Source organism: Anguilla anguilla, chromosome 2 (assembly GCF_013347855.1).
Source record: "Anguilla anguilla isolate fAngAng1 chromosome 2, fAngAng1.pri, whole genome shotgun sequence".
NCBI classification, from domain to species: Eukaryota; Metazoa; Chordata; class Actinopteri; order Anguilliformes; family Anguillidae; genus Anguilla; species Anguilla anguilla.
The window spans coordinates 14,788,400-14,808,028 of NC_049202.1; the positions used below are offsets into that span (position 1 = coordinate 14,788,400).

Here is a 19,629-nt window from a genome sequence, read left to right on the forward strand (position 1 = left end):
TAAAAACTGACCAATTCTGTTGGTCACTACTGGAGTCGTTCCCTTTTTAGGAGGGGGGTATCTCCATGACAATGTGTGGGGGAAAACAATTGTTCAGAGACAGTTTTTTTTTTGCTTTACCATTCCCTACAATTTAACAGTGAACGGATAAATATTATTTCACTAGGCCTATGCTGCACTTTAACGTTCTTCCGTGTTAGCGGACTACTTCACAGTCAGAACGGATACCCCCACAAGCATTTCCCTACTGCGGAGAGCCTGACGTCTCTGAAGTTCAGAGCTGGAAATCGATTATTTCAGCCAGCGGTGGTTAAAAGTCATGTGTGTGCGAGGTTTGCATTGCGGCTCGCGAGTGGGCACTGAAACGAAAATCGGAGAGTATTCTGGTCAGGCATCTCTTTAATACACCATGGCAGTCAGTAGAGCTCCCCTTTGACAACAAAACTAAATTAGATTCCATCGCACAATGTGCAGCTGGGGTTTCTGGGAGGTGGGCATGGGAGTACAGAGCTCTAAGTGGGAACAGAAAATTTCCGGGTGGGCTTCCAGAGCACTCAATCTGGATGGTATGAAGGTGCAGTAAGCAGAAACTGGACCCATGAAACACTGTTGTGGTCTAGTGAAGGAATACAGGCTGCAGTAACATGGTACTGCCAGTAGAGGGCTAAGAGCTGGCTGAGTACAGTACAATGAAGTATACTGAGCAAAGGGACACTAAAACGAATGGCCAGGGGTGTCAGAGAGCTAAATGGCTACAGTGAGCAGTATATTTGCGGTGAGTTGGTAAAGGAGGTTCATAGGTATCGTGACTAGTGGGTACATACAATGAGCGGTAAGTACAGGGAGCAGTGAAGTGGATACAGCAAGCAGCTGTCCAGGGAGTAGTGTAATGAATGGTGAAAGGCTACAGTAGTTGCAGGGCCAATGAGTAGGTAAAGTGAGTAATGATATGGCTGGTGAGTAGTAACAGTAAGTAGTGGAATGGCTGGCACAGTTTATGCCAGTTTGTGAGTACAGCAAGCGGTAGGACAGTAAGTGCGGCGAGTACTGGCTGGTGAATGAGATACACCTGCGGACAGCTGAACTCCCTCTACACCATCTCTCCCATTCCAGAGCATTGGCCTCTGGGTCGAACCGCAACACCCGATCCTGGCTCTAATGGAGCAGACTGATCACATTTCAAAACAGTGCAGGCCAGCCAAAATCCAGAGGCCCCTCTAAAACCCTGAGCTCGCTGTAATGCCTGCCAGACCCATGGGAGCACACACACAACTAAATTACACTATGCAGGCTTTAGCGCGTAAGAACATGTGTAAACTGTTATCCTTGCAATATTTATCCAGTTAATATGATACGTTCGGCCACGCTTTATATGAAAAGCAGTCCAATTAAATTTATTTTAATTCATCATTTACACAGGACAACTAGATTGTTTTGGACACATTACAAAATCCGGGCCCTTGAAGCATTAAGCTATCATCCTTCTGTTCGCATAAATCCATATTGTAATCCATATATCTGAGCATGTTGTCTGCCAGGTGGAGTTGTAAATGTAAATGGTATTCCTGCACAGCTGAAACAATACACAGTGCACTCAAACTGCTAAAAAAAGGCCACAGTCTGCACATTATGAACAGTACAAAAGAAATAGTAAATAATACATAAGTTCATATCTCATATCAGATATACAAGTAAAAAAATACAGGTTGCCGATTTATTACAATGATATTGCCAATGCTTAGCTACATGACAAATGTTCCAAAATGTAGCAAAGTAGTCTCATGATTTAATTTATTTTGGAAAATGCCACAAATCCTTTGAAAAGCGCTCATGCAGTCATTGCTTTGAACATATTCAAAGCTATTTTTTTCTTAAGCAGGTCAATCTGGTTTAAGCTGTGTTTTGACACTTTTAGCTGATTGACCAGCCTATAGGCCTATAGTCAGCTAGTCCACCAATTTGACCACCAGCTTACTCTACCAGCTTAACCAGCTTTGACTAGATTTGTCCAGCTAGAGACCAGCTTTGACCAGCTGCAGAGCACATTTCACCAGTCAAAAGTGTCAAAAACACAGCTTAAAGTACCTTCAACAGGCTTAAAATCCCAACTGGTCTTAGCTGGAATTTTCAGCAGGGCAGTCAACACAGACAGTATGGGCGTGCCAAAAAAAATAAAATTAAAATGAAGTAAATTATCCATAAAAGGACACCACTGGAAGCCACGTGTAAAAACTGAAAGCACAGCCAAGTCACAGTCATCAGGTACAATAGTTCGAGTCACTTTTGGAACAAATCTGGATTAATCCTGTTTATATAACACCCTCCTTCAGTACTTCATGCAGTTGCTGCTTGTTCAAAAATAAAAATACTGAAGTACTAAAAATAAAGAGGGTCCATGGTGCGAACAAACACCTCAGTCTCCTTTAGAATCACAACCATTCAGCTGAACTCTGACCTATTCTGATCTGGAAAAAAATAAGAAATGCATCCAAAGCTTTACTTGTGCCTCAGGGTGTTAACTGCAAAAAAAGTTTTTTTTGGAATCCCTGAAAGCAAAAACTTGTTCAAAATGTTTTTTCTTGTTATTGCACAGAGTTGAAGAAACCCAGAGACTTCAGAGACCCAGAAACTTCAGGTGTCGAAGTCTGACAGGTTTGTCCAAAGCTCTTTGGTTGAAAAAGAATCATCTCAGTTCAAGAAATTCCCAGAAGAGAAGTGTTTTTGTCACAACAGATATATATTTACATTATTACTGCAGAAGAATACGATCAGTTTCAGAATGGTTAACATGGTATTCTTGACGCGTTTCTGATGGGTGTATTGTCCAGACTTCCTGTGGTGCATAGTGCAATGATGATGCAGTCATGCAGTCATGCATTCTGCTCACTCAACAGTTATACCTGAGGCAATCACTCCAAACAGACAGTGGGGGGGGGGGGGGGGGGGGGGGTAGGGAGTGTCTGTGTCTCTGACATTCATCTGACATGGGGGGTGGGGGGAGGGGGGGGCTGATGCAGGGCACTACAGTGGTCAGTCTGAAGGGGCGTGGGAGGGGCACCCGCCTGTGGGCTGAATCCATTGTGCACTGGAAACACACTGTAGCGTTCAACATCAATTAGCCGAATGTGCTTTCTAAAAAGCAACAACCACAAGAGCCATCACAAGAAATGGCGCTCAAACAAATGACGGTCAGCAGAGGCGCAGTCAAGCAAGTTGCTCCTACAAACAGCTGAAATAAGGCATCATAAACTCTGGAAGTCAGGAAAATTAAAATAAAAACATATCAAAATAACTTTTGTAATCCAAAGTGGTCAACACAACACACAGTCAACAGTTGCGCTAAATATGGATAAAACAGATGCGTAACCTCTGAATAACGCGTGGCACCTGGATGAATTTTAGGCAACATTCCCACGTTTGTCTTAAGTATTCCAAGCACACTGAGTACAAATAGGCTAGTTGTGCTCTATAGTACCACATATTTCATAATAATAATAATAATAATAATAATAATAATAACAACATGACTGAGTACAACAATATTTTAACAGTAAATATCCATATGCATACAAGAATATAATGGATGCCTTTATAAATAATAAAAAGTAGCAGAATATGGTAATTATTTTAACATTTTATTAATGTAATGAGTAATTGAAGCATTGGAGTGGGGGGGGGGGGGCAGGGACACCTGCATGAGGTAAAATGTTAGAAAATCCACACCAAGGCACTCAGTCAGGCGCAGTGAGATGCAATCTAAAGCATTTTCTCAGCAGCAAATGCCAGTGGCTGGAGACATTTAGTGACTAACATCACCTCTACGCTGACATGTCTCCTTCAGGGACACATCTACTCACTAAACTACACCACATAAGCCAGATAGTCAATTGAGTGGGAGGACTTTGATTGCATCGTGCAGTGGAGAGAGCCATGCATTTAAGTCACATTCCAATGGCTTCCAATAGCACAGACAATGTCATCTCATTTTCTAAATGTGACCGCAGCTGAAATTTAAACACTTTCAGATAGGCCTACATAAAAGGTCACGCATGCACCTACACACATCGTTCAGAACAGCCAGGGAAGCAGAGCTGTTAACAATTCACACCGCTATCGTTTCATAAATGTAGCCTCCCAAAAACATCCTATGCGGTCCTCTTTTCAAGCCAGTTATATCAGAGATGTCCGCACTACTTCTTTGCTTATTTTATCTTGGTCCATCTTAGCTGCAGCAAACCAGAGTCGTCCACGCCGCCCTGTTGCTGCAGGAAGTTAAACATGGAACCAATCAGCTAAAAGCAGGGCTGAACTGCAGGTGCTACATCAGACCTACTGTACGTATCATCTCATTCCCACACAGAATACATATGTTGACAATGGTCACATGAACTTGCAGCCCCATACAGTGTTGCCTAAAGTTAGAACAGAATCAACCTGTCTTGCCTGTGTGGTTTGATGCCCTTTCCATTTTGGTGGTGACCACTTCCCTTTCACAGAGAAGCTCTTTTCAAAGCAATGTAACACTTCCTTAATAAAAAAAAGTCATTAATCTAGTAAAAATCTACTCAAGATTACACAGAATTTGATTTTCCCTCCAAGCAATTGTTCAGTATAATTATTCAATGAGGAAAAACATGTAAACCCCACTCTGAGTAACAAGGCCATTAAAATACAATACAAATATGTCCAGTCAAAACCCGGCGTAGATGATTATAGCAACTCTTAATTTGAAAACAGGAGCGCACCCAAGGTTAACACGCGTTTGCAAAAACACGGCTGACGGCCTTCCCGGAGGAACAGGAATCAGCTCAGGGCAAGGGCTGCACTTTTAAAACAGAGAAGCACAAATATTCAAACTTGCTAGTCATGTAAAACCACACTTTGCTTAATATCTGTCAAGCACTACACAGAATCACTGCACAACACGAGCTCATTATCACCACATTCATATTTTAGTGTAATGGATTATGTAATTGCACCATTAATCAGAAGAACTGCTTGGGAATACTCTGCCATATTTGCTTAATTACGGAAAATGCCTTTGCTGAAATGAACGCGATGTTTACCAAAACAGACTTTATTCAACGCGCTCCGTGAGAACGCGCTTAAGTCACCATTCATAATTTGACATGTGACAGCCGCACACGGAGCGTAATACTCAGGCTAAGGGCCCTCATCTTCAAACGCACCGTATACGGGAATGGAGCACGTGCGTCTGCTAATATGCCACGGGCAACATCTCTCCCCCGGCAAACTGGTTCATCAAACCAGAGGACTCGCTCGTGTCCCAGTGAGTGATATTTCTCCCCTTGAATAATTCACCGACATCAGCGTTCGGAACTAGCACTGCGGGGATGCATCAGTCAAGAATCGGACTGCAATGGGTCATGAGGCACTGTACGCCAATGCCGTTTATTTATTTCTGATATTAGGCTTTAAAAAAAATATATATATATATTTATATATATATATATATATATATATATATATATATAGCTATATAAACAGCATGGACGTGAGAATTAGCTATACCGGGGCACTTCAATGGTGTGTGTGTTTCAGTGGTGTTACAGAAAACCTGAGGAGAACATGTAAGCTCCACACAGAAACACCCATGCCGGATTCAAACCCAGGGCCTTCTTGCTGTGAGGTGACGGCGCTACCCACTGCACGACTGTGCCGGCAAGCTCAGTTATCCGCAGAAAAATCTAAACCGAACGCTCCCTGTGAAACGATCATTACAGTGTTCTCAGAAAGTAGGAATTCATTACATTTCAGCAGTGAGTTTTACGAGACAAAGCTTTCGGATTTGGTGCTCGGACAGGTGACCTATATTCATGTCAGTTTAACGGCACAGTGGATTGACATAAGTTTTGTAACATAAAAGGTAGATTTACAGTACATGCCCATTGGTTCATTGGGCTCCATATAGTTCTGTGATTGGACCGCATGGGAGTGAGGTCATTTTGAGTCACATTTCAAACATACAAATCTCTCAATGTCTGACCGGTCTGAAACAAAAAAAAAATAAGTCTATGGATCTCATGCAGGCCTTTTCTGCAAAAATTCATTTAAAAAAATTATCCAGATAAATTTCACGACGAAAAAAGGATTCTATGATTATGCACCCTTTACCGTACAGTTTGACATTTTAGTATACAATACACTCAGATAGTGTTGTTTTGTTAAATATTTGATGTCTGCTTTTCCTGCTAAGCCCACTGATCTACTTTAATGTAATGAACAGGTTTATAAAATAACAAGAGTGCTGCAGGCAAAGATTACGCAAAACCTTTTGTTTCAAATCTTACTATAAACTGTTCATTTGAACGGTATTAAAGATTTTACACCTCTAAATGAAAGATTTTATACTCCGCAATATCTATCCAGCACTGAATTGATTCCGTTCGCTGTTCTCACTTAGGCTAAATGGTCATGTTGTTGAGTAACCCATGAGGCGGAGCAATCAGGAAAACTATTTACCCACCATTACATAAGAAACAGACTTCCCGAAATACATCAACATCAACCGCCACGGCTGGGGAAAAAACGGAATCAGGATCTGAACTGAAGAAAGTAGGCGCAACAATCATTCGAAAAAGAATTTAAAAAGGTGTTGTATACACAGCAGGGTTAAATGCCTTTTGGCCTAGTTCGCATTCTTCAAAATGCAACGACAGACAGACAAAGGCACATCCGGCTATACAGGTCCAAGAAATACGAAAAAGAATAATGATATAATAAAATAAGAAATAAGATTAGAGAAATAGAAGCAGGAAAATAAAATAGCAGAACAGGATCACAGATAAAATCATGAGATGTTATGATTGACATCGTAAAGTGTCTTCCATTAGCAAGTGTCTTAACCTTACAAGAGTAAGCAAAAGAAAACATCTACTAGAATTAGCAAAAGGCTAACTGAACATATCCAGTATATTCTGATAAATATGACACTCGACATCGCAGATATTTCTGGCTGTCCAAACTTGGTTCCGCACACGGACTCACTGCCCGAGCACCGTGAAACCAAACGTTCCGTCACCACAACCGCCAACCTCAGCAGCTTCAACGGTTGCGTAACCGGCCCGCTGATAAATGGCCTTCCCTTCCCCTTCGAGTCATCGCAATGTCAGGGGTGGATAATCAAAGCCTCTTCCCTTGCTGCGTAAGGAGTACGCTCAGGCTCTTACTGTGGAACACAGATCTGCTCTGTGATGTCTTCTCTTTCTTCATTTCACAGCAGTTAGGCCTATTCCTGGATTAGACTCCTGCCCGTTTCTCCAGAGGAGACAACACGCCTCATTATGACTTATCAGGGAAAAAAAGATCATAAAAAGTGGACAAACTTAAAGAGGGGGAGTGTTGGAGGAAAAAAAAAACAGAAGTGGTGGTCTCATTATTTCACATTATTCAACGCTTAATTTAGACCACTCCAGTAAACATGCATTTTCCATGGCTTAGCTAGGGACCAACATGTCACTGACAGTAAAACGGTCGACAGAACCCGCAAGAATTTGCGGCAGCTGCACTGTCCTTCTGCACCTGAATCGCGCGGCTCGTGCAGTTCTCAGCCAAGAGCGCCGGGCCACAAGACGAGCCATTTACCCCGTAAGGGCTGAACGTGGCAAATGACTGAAATCACACCGAGAAGGGGGCGATCTTTCAAAATGAAAGAAAGCCACGTAGCCACAAACACGGCAGTGGGGAGCGTAACACGGACTAAAGCAGAATGCATTCTGCACCCCGGGAAAAGAATGACAGCTAGCGTGTAAGTGCTAAGAAAAAGCTCGTTTACACTTTCAGCCTCCTACACCTTAGTCTCCTAAGGTCCTGACAGGATGGGTAATAAAAAATAAAATACTTCAGAGCCGACAGGAAAAAGCATGTTTTGCTGAAAATGTTATCGGTAGATAAGTAAATCACCAAAGACGGTTTCCAAAAACATTGTGCTCATCAGTTTGTTACACTTTATGTATAAATAACACCCCCCCTACACACACACACACACACACACATAAACACATTCCTGGCCACACACTGGATTCTATTTTAAGCATTTGCTCTTTGAAGAGGGAGAGGTGGGTCCAGGCTATACACAAAGAGCCAGTGACGGCCTATAGCTCCTGAATATTGATGGCATTCCTTCTGGGTAAAGAGGAGGGTGGGACACATACACACAAAAAAACACAGTGACTTTTAGACATCAAAGCTTTCCAAACCCAGAGAGCAGGGCAGTTAGCTTGCCTTGTCTTGGTTTCTCACAGTTTACTCAAGTGCAGTCTGAACACAAAGTGATCTCATGAGACCGGCAACTATCCAAAAATCTCTCAGTCGTCTTTTATTAGTCCCTGTGTACAACTGAATTGATGGAAAATACATATTTGCTGTCTAAATTAGCGTGTTAATGTCTTCAAAAAGGAAATGTTGGCTTACTGACCTTACTGAAGTAGTTTTTTTATTAGGCAGCAATCAATCCTTTTTCACAACCCTCTTCCCCTTGCTTTTGTCATAATTTGAAGTATAGCTCTTGCAAGAAAACATCCCGCAAAACTTTTCTCACGTCAGGATCTGTCTCGCTAGTTTCCTCCATGCAGGTCTACTTAAACTTGTTCAAAATACCGAGGGAGTCCATCATGCATGATGCCATATATCAACATGACATTTCACTCCTGACTTCAAGCACTGAGAATTTGTTCAACTTTTGTTTTCGAGAGGTTGGGCTGAGAGGGGTGCCAAACCACAGAGTGACATCTCTAGCACAGCAAAGCCGGGTGGTGCAAAAGTACACAGAAACATGACCTTGACTCCATTTTAGGCAATTACGACAGCCTTCTTTCTTCCCTAGGAACCCCAAAGAAAGGCTAAGTTGTACAGTGCCTAAACCCTGACTAAGTGTCGCAAAAGGGCGTTGTTCCCCTGTACAGCGACTGGCGGTGGTCTGTTCGTTCTTCACGCAGGCCTCCAGTGCTAATCACACAGGAAATCATACAGCCTATTTATATAGGCCTGTTTGTTCCTATGGACAAGCACCTCTAGTGAAAGCCATTATAGGAATTGAAAAGCTAACTACAAATTACAGTTACACTTTATCAGGTGATAAACCTGCAGAACAGCCATCTTTTGGCCTCCTGGCCTAGGTTTCTCTATGTCAGTGCTTCTGACATAGAGAAACATGGGAGACCATTGCAGTGCACAGTATCAATTCCAAGAACAAATAAAATGCCAATCTTTAGAAAATACTAATGCAAACATTTCATTTGTAGTTTCAGTAGCTTATGAAGAGTCAAGAGAAAAAAAATCAAATATTATGGGCAAACAAATGAATGTGAAACTAATTTAAGACAGCCCAGGTACTAAAGAAGCACAGAAAATGAATCATTCGTCCCCTACGCTGGACAGCCCCACTGGGTAATATGCCACAGCGGGTATGACACCGCATCACACCCTTCACCCCGCCCCGGTAACCACCGCCACGAGAGGCTGGCGCCGCGGCGGGAAGCTGAAAGACTAACGCGTACACAGCCCCCGCCCACCGCGCTCTCTCCGGCAACCACGAGCCTCTGGCCAGGCTGGAAGGGGCAGAGCCGCGGGGGGGCAGCTGTCAGAGGCGGCGAGAGGAAGTCTCCACTGAGACGCGAGCGAGCGGGGAGGGAGGAAGGGCAGGAAGGCATGCTGGGATTGCTCAGCGCACTGGAAGTTATGGCAGCATGAATTACCCTGTTAAAAACACATATGTCCGGACCCTCAAACGGCGCGGTAAAACCCATGTCTACAGCGACGTGGCTCAAAGCAAACATGCTTTCTGCTCCACTTCCTAGCACTCTGCGAAATTTGAAAGAGAATAGTTCAAACGCTTCATTAAAATAATAGGCATAAAAATGCATGGCAAAGCAAGCTACTTCTGGTGATCAATTCACGAACGACTCCTTTTCATGCAGTGCTTGTGTACGTGGGCTATTTTCTACAAAATCTTCAAGATACTTCAATCCCTCCAGAGTTGTAAGCTTTTGATTGAAAAAACAAAAAAGAAAAAACACAAGGAAAACTGCACTTTGCAGTGTAATGAATAAGACCATTTTCCCCAGATAAAAAAAGGCATTGATAGCTAGGATTTCTTTTTTTCTCTCCCCCTTTTCTCAAAAATGAGCAATCACAGCGAGTGATCTGGAAGATAGCACTGCTGAGGAGGTATTACAGGCATTACCTTCGCCTCAAAAAACAACTCTGAAAAAAAAAAAACGACGCTTTTATCTCCCCTCAGGTAATTATTCCTAGCATCAGCAAGCAGTTGAGCCTCTTCTGTAAAATTGATCCAACAGGCTTTGTATCAATTGCCGTGAAATCTGGCTTTCTTAAGACGGAGAGAAAAAAAGAGAAAAGAAAAAAAAAAGAGGGTGAAGAGCTGCCTTTCCAGCGCCTCCTCCTCTTTGGGTGCTGAGTCAATGGTAGAGAGGGTGGGGAGGGAGGGAGGGAGGGAGGAAGGGAGGGAAGGAGAGAGCTCTTTTCCTTTTCATTCGGAAAGAAGTTTAAGTGTCACCATCTGATCTGCTCCATCGCGTCTGCACACTGCGTCAGCACAACCAGAAGGACGTACTTGCATTCTCTCTCACTTGTTCTCTCAACTCTCTCTCTCATTATCTCTCTGCTCTCACTCTCTCTCTTACATTCTCTCTCACTTGTTCGCTCAACTCTCTCTCATTCTCTCTTTCTCTCTCATTATCTCTCTGCTCTCTCACTCTCTCTCTTTTACATTATCTCTCTCTCTCTGCTCTCTCACTCTCTCTCCCCCATTCTCTCTCTCTCTCATTCTCTCAGCATTTTGGTTTTAATATGGTTGCCGGCGTGGCAGCAGCTATTTAATAACAATGCAATAGTTTCTCCCAGCAGTAGCTGAGTATCAGTCAAGCGCCCCCGCCGTGTGCAGATGGCACATTGTCTGTGCCTCCCCAAAAAAAGCATTTGCATCCAGACTGCCTCACTCTGGGGCTGCTGGTGCTCAGCTCTCTCAACTCAACCTTCAATTCGAGAGGATCCGTCGTTAAAATGTGAGTAAAATATACAGCACGTGAAATTAATTGTCTTATGAAGAAGGGGGGAAAATACTCAGTTTACACGGATACCTACCAGCCGACACATTTTCTACACTCCGCAGAAGATAACTGAGGGGAGGGTTGGCGGTGGAAATACTTGAGCGAGGAGGGACTCAGAACAAACACGCGGAGAACGGCAGACGCGGCAGTTTAGGATACTCCTGAGCAAACACGCTCGAGTCACCTTTCCAAATTCCCCAAAACAAAGTCCCTGCCGCAGCCAGCCCTGCCCCCATCGCCGCAGAGAACAATTAGCGCTCATTTCTGATGAAAATGACCTGTAATTTAGCGGAAGCTAAATCTACAGTACACCCATTCCGCCAGGTAGGCTTTCATTAAGCGTCAGCGGGGAGAGACTCCTTTTAATGGAGACGGGGCCCATAAACATCTCTCATAATTAGTCTTGTGCCATCTGATTTCACCTCTGGGCTTTTCTACAGCCATCTTCATTTATTTCCTTTATGTTCTGCTTAATGTTCAGCCGGTCATGAAACTCCCGCCTGCCACCGGGGGGCGTCGCACGAAATTCAGCGAATCCCCGCGCCGGAGATTAATAACGAAAACAACGACGCAGGTGCGCTCCGCGTCACCTGTTCAGCTGCGGCAGTGACAGCCAGTTCACGGTCTATTTGAAGGGACTCCTCTTCGCCGATGGCTGAAACCCGTATAACTCAGTTGATAAGCCTGGTCTCCTGTGAGATTATGATCCTTCAATCATCCAGCTATTTCTTTTAACAAGGACTGCAATTCAAGTTAAGCATTGAAGCATTAAACCTTTCAGCTGGTAATCGTTTTGGCTTGTTGTGAGATGGCAAAAAAATAGGGTCATTGAATTTTCACAACAATCTTGTGGCTCTCAACTAAACTCAACCTCACTCATCTAAGGCTTGAAAAATGGTTTTCTAGAGTGAAGAAAAAAACACAGGCACAAATAAAGCCAGCATACTCGGATACCCGACGACCGCCTGCGTCAAACTGCGCGCGATGCCCAGAGCTGCAGGCAGACTGCGCAGCCCCGGACTGCACAGCTTGGGTCGCGACTGTGACCGATGCTCCTTCAGCGCGGTTTACAAGCGTGGAAACGAGGGCCGCCATCTGTCCCTTCTCCGGCGGAGGCGCGGGGGGATGTTTTGCACGGCTTCGACGCGCCCGACTTCCCCTAATCCCGCGCAAACGCTTTTTAACGCGACGCGCGGCGGCTCCGGGGCGGGGGCGCTGGAAGAGGAGCAGACGGAGGACCCACCTCTAAAGCGCGATCCTGAGGGGCCAGCCCTCAACAGCAGCGTAAGGAAGGCCCCTCCCACAGCACCCCCCCAACCTCACGCCGCCCAATCTACTACTGTTGATTGGCCCAGATTCCAATGGAAACTGGAATGGCTGCAGCCTGGTATGTGTTTGCACTGCCGTTCGCGCTGAGAGATGGCGAGCTGATGGAGGTGGTTGGTTGGGGGTGGATGCTCTGTGTGTGTGTGTGTGTGTGTGTGTGTGTGTTGGGGGGAAGGGGAGGGTTACTGGAGGGAGGAGCCAAGATGGGCTTTAGAGGACCAAAATTCATTAAATAGTCAAGACAGCCCAGAGACACCTCTGTCAATCAGACCACCATATAAACCAAAGGGAATCTGAGCGCAAGAATGTTACAACGGGCAAAGAAAAACACTGCGGACTGCAGCGCACACAAACACCCAGGTGCGGCACATAGGCGTGTGTTATCAGTGATGCGCGACATGCATTAAATCTCCCAGTGCGATTGCACTGGAAGGCATGACATCACTGATACCCGCAGACTCATTTGCATGCTGTAAATTCGCTCCACATTCATTCTCTGAAACGGGACCAAAGTTCCCGCGCGGAACGGGACGTGTGCAATGGTGCCCCCCCCCCACCCCCCCGCCTCCCTTTTCATCATCGCTCTCCGAGAGGAGAGATGACCTTTCCTTCCCAGGAGTAAACGGCGCACAATCAAACCCTCAACCCAACTCACAACTCCGCACAACCCCCTTCCCTTATCGCCTTAAACACAACGTCATATTGCCTCCGACTTTGCCTCTCTCTCTCTCTCTCTCTCCTCCCAAGCATCCCGCGCGGGCTCATAAATATTTAACGGTATTCCTCAAGTAGCCTTCGTTCACGCATTAAATATTCCGCGAATATGGTAAATCTTAAAAAAAACGCAGGAAAACAAACAGTTCCATTACTGGGGGAGTCTTGCACGCGCAGCGTTCCACGAGGCGCTCCGGAATAAATACATGGAAATACATGGGTATTAAAATGATGAACTGGCAAGAGGAGGCGTGGAAGAGGGGGCCCGGGGTCTGGGCGGGGCTCGGAGCCCCGCGCTGACAAATAAAACAGAGGCTCACCGCTACTAGGTGGTCCTCCCTCCGCCTTGCAGCATACATTACCGTGCACCCAGGGGCGAAGGGGGATCGGAATTAATGATGATTTCCCCCCCACCCCCCCACCCCCTCGCTCCAGAACCACTGCGCACACCTATCACGTGACGCGTGCTAGGTTACGCCGCCGCACCCGTGCGCTAACCAGCGGATCTGTATTCCGCACACATAAGTCCCCGCTAGAACCGATGATTTGAAAGCACGGACAACGCCTGTAAATTTTTTTTTTTTCTTTTTTTGCTATACACTCAGAAATTAAGTATTAAGATTGAATATCCATCGCAGCCCCCTCCCCCCACCCCACGCCAACCCAGGAGAATCCTCGAAACCTTGTTAAAATTTAAATAAATAACAGGAAATTAAATATCGCAATCTCTCCTCAAATGCTTGGGTTTCATACGTTTAAACTTCAGACTTATTTCTCCTTAAACAGGAGACCAATAAAAACCCTCTGACACTCTCCAATATCACCAAAGCATGGGTGATGTAATTATTTAATACACTCGCTTCCTGGGAAGATGATATGTTGCAATTTCATATCACTTCTGTCTTCTACATAATGCCAGACACAATGGAGTAGACCCTCATAAGCTTCAAAAGGCGCCCTCTTTCTGATAAGAAAGGCTTTTGAGGTCTGCCTTTCAGAAATACTTGGCGGATTACGCGAGCAGATTCAGAAAAACATCAATTAATATGCATTAAATAAAGGGAGTATTAACGCGTAAGAAAATAATTAATAACTGTAATTGCTACACTGCTCCACCGCTTGACTTCAAATAAACTCGGCATTATTCTCTGTTCAAGCACGGCCCAGCTTGACATGCGCTAATATGGGTCGCGATGCAACACTGCTCACAATCTGCTGCCGCTAAGTGACTGTACTGAGCGATTTAAAACATACAAGAAGCGCACCTCGTCTTATGAATGACAGGCCGCGAGCTCGAGGGTTTCTACATTCGCGCAAAAAGAATTGTCCTTGGCGCCAGAAGACAATGAGAGATATTCTCTTTTTCCTGGCACATGCTTTGGCTTTTGAAACATTTTTAAAAAAAACTGACCTTTTTTGAAAATCAATTTGACACCCTTTTTAAGTTAGCGGCCTCCCACGGGGTTTGTGACCAACGCTGCGCCAGGCCAGCCTTGCCGCTTCACACCGCAGGAACGGGGGCATGGTAGCACGCTAAGGCTCCACTCCCCCCAGCACTGTATGAAGACAGTCGCTCAAAAGACATGGACCACCTAGCATTAGCTCCGACGGAAAAAAGAGCCTATGTATAGACGCATTGTGCGGCAAACTTCATAGGTGTGTAGGCAGCTCAATCACCCTGATGAGGACCAGGTATTGTCTCTCTCTGTGCGGCTCAGAGGCTTGGATTAGCAATCTTTTCTTTGGGCTGATTACATGCTCCTCGCTCTCGCTGCTAAAGGAGACATCTAGGCAATTACGCCTTTCCCCCATATCGCTTCACAGCGAACAAAAAACTGCGCCAGGGGAAAAGAAGTGAGGGAAAAAAAACGATCACTGAAGGAGCAGAAGCAGTGCAGACTCTCTATGGCTGAGGAGCGGTGGATGTATTAAGGGATCATGGAGAAGAGCATTCATTGGTTAATTCAGCACCTGCCAAAAAACTCACACGTCATTTGTCAGAGAAGTCTCAAATCCCCAGAGTAAATAATTTACAAATCCAGATATGTCAGATATGTTGTGGATAGCCAGAAGAAACCGAACCAGTTTGTTAGGTTTGTTCACCTGTACAGCTCATATCCTGCTTGGTGTAAATTGAAACTCAGCTACCTGGTCCACATCTATTGACAGTTTTGTTTCATAATTTTTATTGCATAATTAATTACAGAAAATGTATTTTCATTCCCAAACAAGTTTTTTTTTTTTTTTTTTACTCCTAAAGGCTAACAGCAGTGTGCCCTTCAAGAGACCCCTGTGTGTCTAAGCCCTGATTAAAGTCTATACTACACATGGAGAGGAGGTTTCTCAGGTGGGTAAGAGACTAGCTACTATCCATCTTTGCTACCAGTTTTGCATGCGGCACAATCTGAGCAAGCGTGACCTGAGGGCAAATATCTTCGCTGATCACAGTTCCACGTTGCTCTGTTTAGTAGATGCATCGACACAGATTAGCTTTGTTCTTCTCAGCTTAATTAAACCTGCCCTCACGACCAGCCTTGAACGAGCCCCAACACATCGCTCGTCCGCAAAAGCCGGACACTGGAGCGAACATCAGCAGCTAAAGCAACAGTAAACAAAGAGGCCCGGGTCTAGAGAGACCAATTAAAAAAACCTGTATTTAAATAGACCCCTCACGTGAAGGCCACAGATCGCCTCTCAGGTCACTGTGCCCCATTCTTCGGCAAGCTCCGCCTCTCTCATTCTCAGTCAGCTCGCTCAGGTAGAGCGCTGGGTCCAGGCTGGTTCACCCAGACCACCGTTAGGCCCGCCATTGTCCAGGCAGGGGAATAGGTCCCGCCCCCGGGTTCCCTGACAGACACGGATCTCCGTCTATCGTCAAGCAAGCACACCTGCAGTGTGGAGGTGTCATAAATATTAAACTGTTGGTTCACATTTACACGCCGCCTATGATGCATCAAAACTGCTAATACAAACTGGCACAGCTTTGAAGGCCATCCATTCGACCTCGGGAAGAGGGGGGGATGCTTCTTTCATATATGAATACAAAACACCGGCCAATGTGAGAGGCAAGCTGAACCCCTCCCCCCCCCCACAGGGAGAAAAGAGGAGAAGGCACTTGTTTTTCAGAACATCTCCCTCTCTCCAGGATTTACATCCAGATTCAAACAGGCCTGAAGGTTTTCATGGGCTCCATGACCGCCAGCATCTCCCTCACACTTGCCGAGGAGCCACAATAAATTTGCCCAAATGATCATCAGTGAGTGAACTTTTGAAATGTGGACATGGTGGCAGCAGGCATTCGCTGGTTGAGTGAGAGCTTCAGAAAGATGGATCTCAATAAATATTTAAGAAGCTAACAGAGGTCCCTTCTGAAATATTCCAATTGGCTTGAATGATATTTTGACACACCTCTGTGTGTGACTTAACTGACAACCTTAAAAAGTGTGCAAATGTATGCACACACTCACAGAAGTTTGTCATTCGGGTTGAGTGACACAGTTTATAAAGATACACTGATCATGCTTCAAACAATGTGGAAACCACCCTGCCTCTGAATCTGACTTAGAGAAAGAAGGTAAATACTCGAAGGGCAAAGAGCCATGGGTAAATTGGAGGTGGGGGGGGGGGACCTCCCTTTGAATTCAAGATTTTTTTTTTTTTTTTCCATGCACTTCTGACTAGAACCAGCTTAATTGAGTTTTCTGATAGGGGTCTTTGTTGTATTGAGCTGTGAACCATCTTAAATATTTCCTTGACAATGCCCGAGGAGAGCGCAGATGTCCAGGCAGACCACATCTGTAGAGTCCCTATTCCTCCGGGCGAGCACTCCCGCCCTTTCTCCCTCATACACAATGGGTTCTTTCCAAGGTCGTCCTCTATTCAGCTTTCAAACATCAATCAATCAAAATTCAAAGGTCCCTTTTCATGCACATCCCTACTGTACCCAGCAGAGTAATACGCATTGAAACAAAGTATATTGTATTACAGACCATTGGAATAAGGTAGTGATCATTTCCCATTGAACTTTGTAATACAGGCTATATATAAAGCCAGATAAATTAGGCTGCATTGCATGAAAACCTAAAATAAGTTATTCCTTAAAAGAATTCTGAATGTAGCCAAGCATTCTCTCTCTCTCTCTGCGGTTATAATTCTGTGTCACGAGAATGCATCCCGAAAGGATAAAAGGTTCGACTGCAGTTCAAGTAAAAACGTAATCTTTGTCATTTACGCAGAGAGGGAGAGGGAGAGAGATAGAGATGAGTGTAATGGGGTGGTGTACCCCATTGAGAGCCGTCGGTTGTGACTGTCAGTGCCGCCAAAAAACCGCGGGGTGGGGGGTTCAACCGATCGTATTGTTCTCTGAATTCATTTTGTTAAGTCACTGAAGGAGCAACGGAAGGCCAAGCAGGATTACACGGGCAAGGTTGAACAATTCAGGCCAATAAACCGCTGATTTGCAATACCCCATTCTTTGCCCTCGTACACAACGGAACGAACTTTTTCCTGCACAAGTTCACAAAGAAGTCCTTAAATACAAAAAAACGTTACTTGATTAAATAGTGTAGGTTATATAGGCTATGCTACATAAATAATTCGGAGGGTTGACTATATCGATACATATTACAAAAAAGTTTATTGTTTACCTTGCGATAGCATGCATGCAAACATAAGCTAAATATCGAAATAGGTTGCTGTAGCAAGTCGTCATTATATAACGCGCAGCCATAGGCTATAGCTAAAAAATATATTTTGATATTAATTAGATTTTACAGTAGCCTACCTTTTATAGCCTAGGTTAAGCAGAATTTCAGGGAACGGAAGCGCAAAAAGACTGCCCGTGGTTAAACTACTCGACTTTTAGCTACTCATAGTATTCCCATAGCCATCACTTATGTAAACAACGCAGAAGCAGAATTTCAACTCCTCTTGCTTCCTTTGAGCGCATATAGGTTGTCTATCAAACTAAGTTTTGTTTTTCAAAATATTTTCCCCCACGATCCAGCCCAAAACTATTCACACAGGCTTCCTCCTAACACATTATTTTTTATACATTCTATTTCGATAACAAGCAACAATATACGCGGCACAGCTAACACTTCGCATATCAATCGTGGCCAGGAGGCTGTGGTTGTGGTTAGCCCAATAAATCTCATATTAATGTAATAAAAATAAACAAATAATCTGATGACAATATTTAATTGCTAATAGATTCCAACAGGGGCATAATTCAGCGTGCCAACACTCGTATAGCCGGTTCAAAAACAGTGCGATTGGTTTTAATTTCATATTTGCTCAGATATTTGCATTTTTAGCTACCTATCTCTGTTGTAATCAGTTCAGTTTACTTGCGAAGACGCGGGGTTGACCCAAATGTGAGAAAAACCGTTTGAGAAATCTTATTTCTTTTTACAGTGAACTAAGGTTAGCTATTCGGCTATATGTGACCAAAGATGTCTTCGGAATACAATTCACTCATCGCCCCTTCCTTTTCTTCTTGGCGCAGTGAGGCGAACACACATGGACATGAGCGGACACGAAATAAATTATACAACCATTAGCTCGCCACATGAAGATCACAGCTTTATAAAATATTTAAAATAAGATCTTACCTCAATATAGGATGTTTATCGCAAGCTCAAAAAGCGACTTATGCACCCAAGAACACCATCATCCGATGTTTTAAGATCGCTTCCTACCAATCTTGTATTTAAGACAATTGATCCACCTTAAATTAAAATGACAAAAAACTTAATCCTCCGAGTGCTAACTGAGTAACTATTAGTCTAGAGAACAATTTCCGGCACAGAAACAATTGAATCGAGCAGAACGTTTTACTATGTGCAGCTGGAAAATAGCTGGTCTATTTTTTAAGTGATATACGTCCCCGATGACTGGAGAGTGGCTGGGTTTGAGATATGCTCTTCAATCCTTTGCCGATTGAGTCAGGTTATGCGTGTATGTGTGTGTTTTCTTTTTTCTTTTTTTTCCTCTCTTTTTTAGCAAGGCGGGGTCTTGGGTCGTACAAACCAATGACACAAACCCACATGAGCCCGCCTCGCCCCCTAGACATATCCAGTCTTTTATTCAGAAACAGCCATTCTCCTGGGATTAGCGGCAGCGGAGCTGTATGAGCGAACAACTAGGAATAAACTCGACATTGGCTGCACTCCTGCCGCACGAACACGATGCCACTTTTTCCTGGAAAGAAAAATATTTTGAAATCGTTAAAACGATTTGTATTTTAGATTTCAAGAAAAATACACTGAAGACAAAAAGGTGCAACACTGGAAATGTGTTTTTCTGCGCCGTTGTGTCAAAAATAGTGAATGCAAAAAAAAAAAATTATTACAAATGCATTACAATATCTGTATGACCTCGTTGCCGTGGTCTGTTTCTCATGATGTGAAGGTAGCTTGAACGGAGACCTGAAAAAGCTTGCGGAAGCTGGCATACATTTTCCTCGTGGCAATTGCCATTAATGGTCATGGTCAATACT

At 44.2% G+C, this 19,629-nt stretch overlaps 1 protein-coding gene across 2 annotated transcripts in view; it reads right to left on the reverse strand.

The window, feature by feature from the left end:
- LOC118221097 (C-terminal-binding protein 2) overlaps positions 1-19,305 on the reverse strand; it is a 100,215-nt gene extending 80,910 nt beyond the window's left edge. The window contains exon 1 of one of the 2 annotated variants that reach the window (XM_035405795.1): positions 18,743-19,304. The gene's annotated coding sequence lies outside the window, so the exon portion shown is untranslated. Of the gene's footprint in view, positions 1-18,742 lie in introns of both variants that reach the window. The other variant, XM_035405799.1, reaches the window with a different exon arrangement.
- Positions 19,306-19,629: the final 324 nt, after the last annotated feature.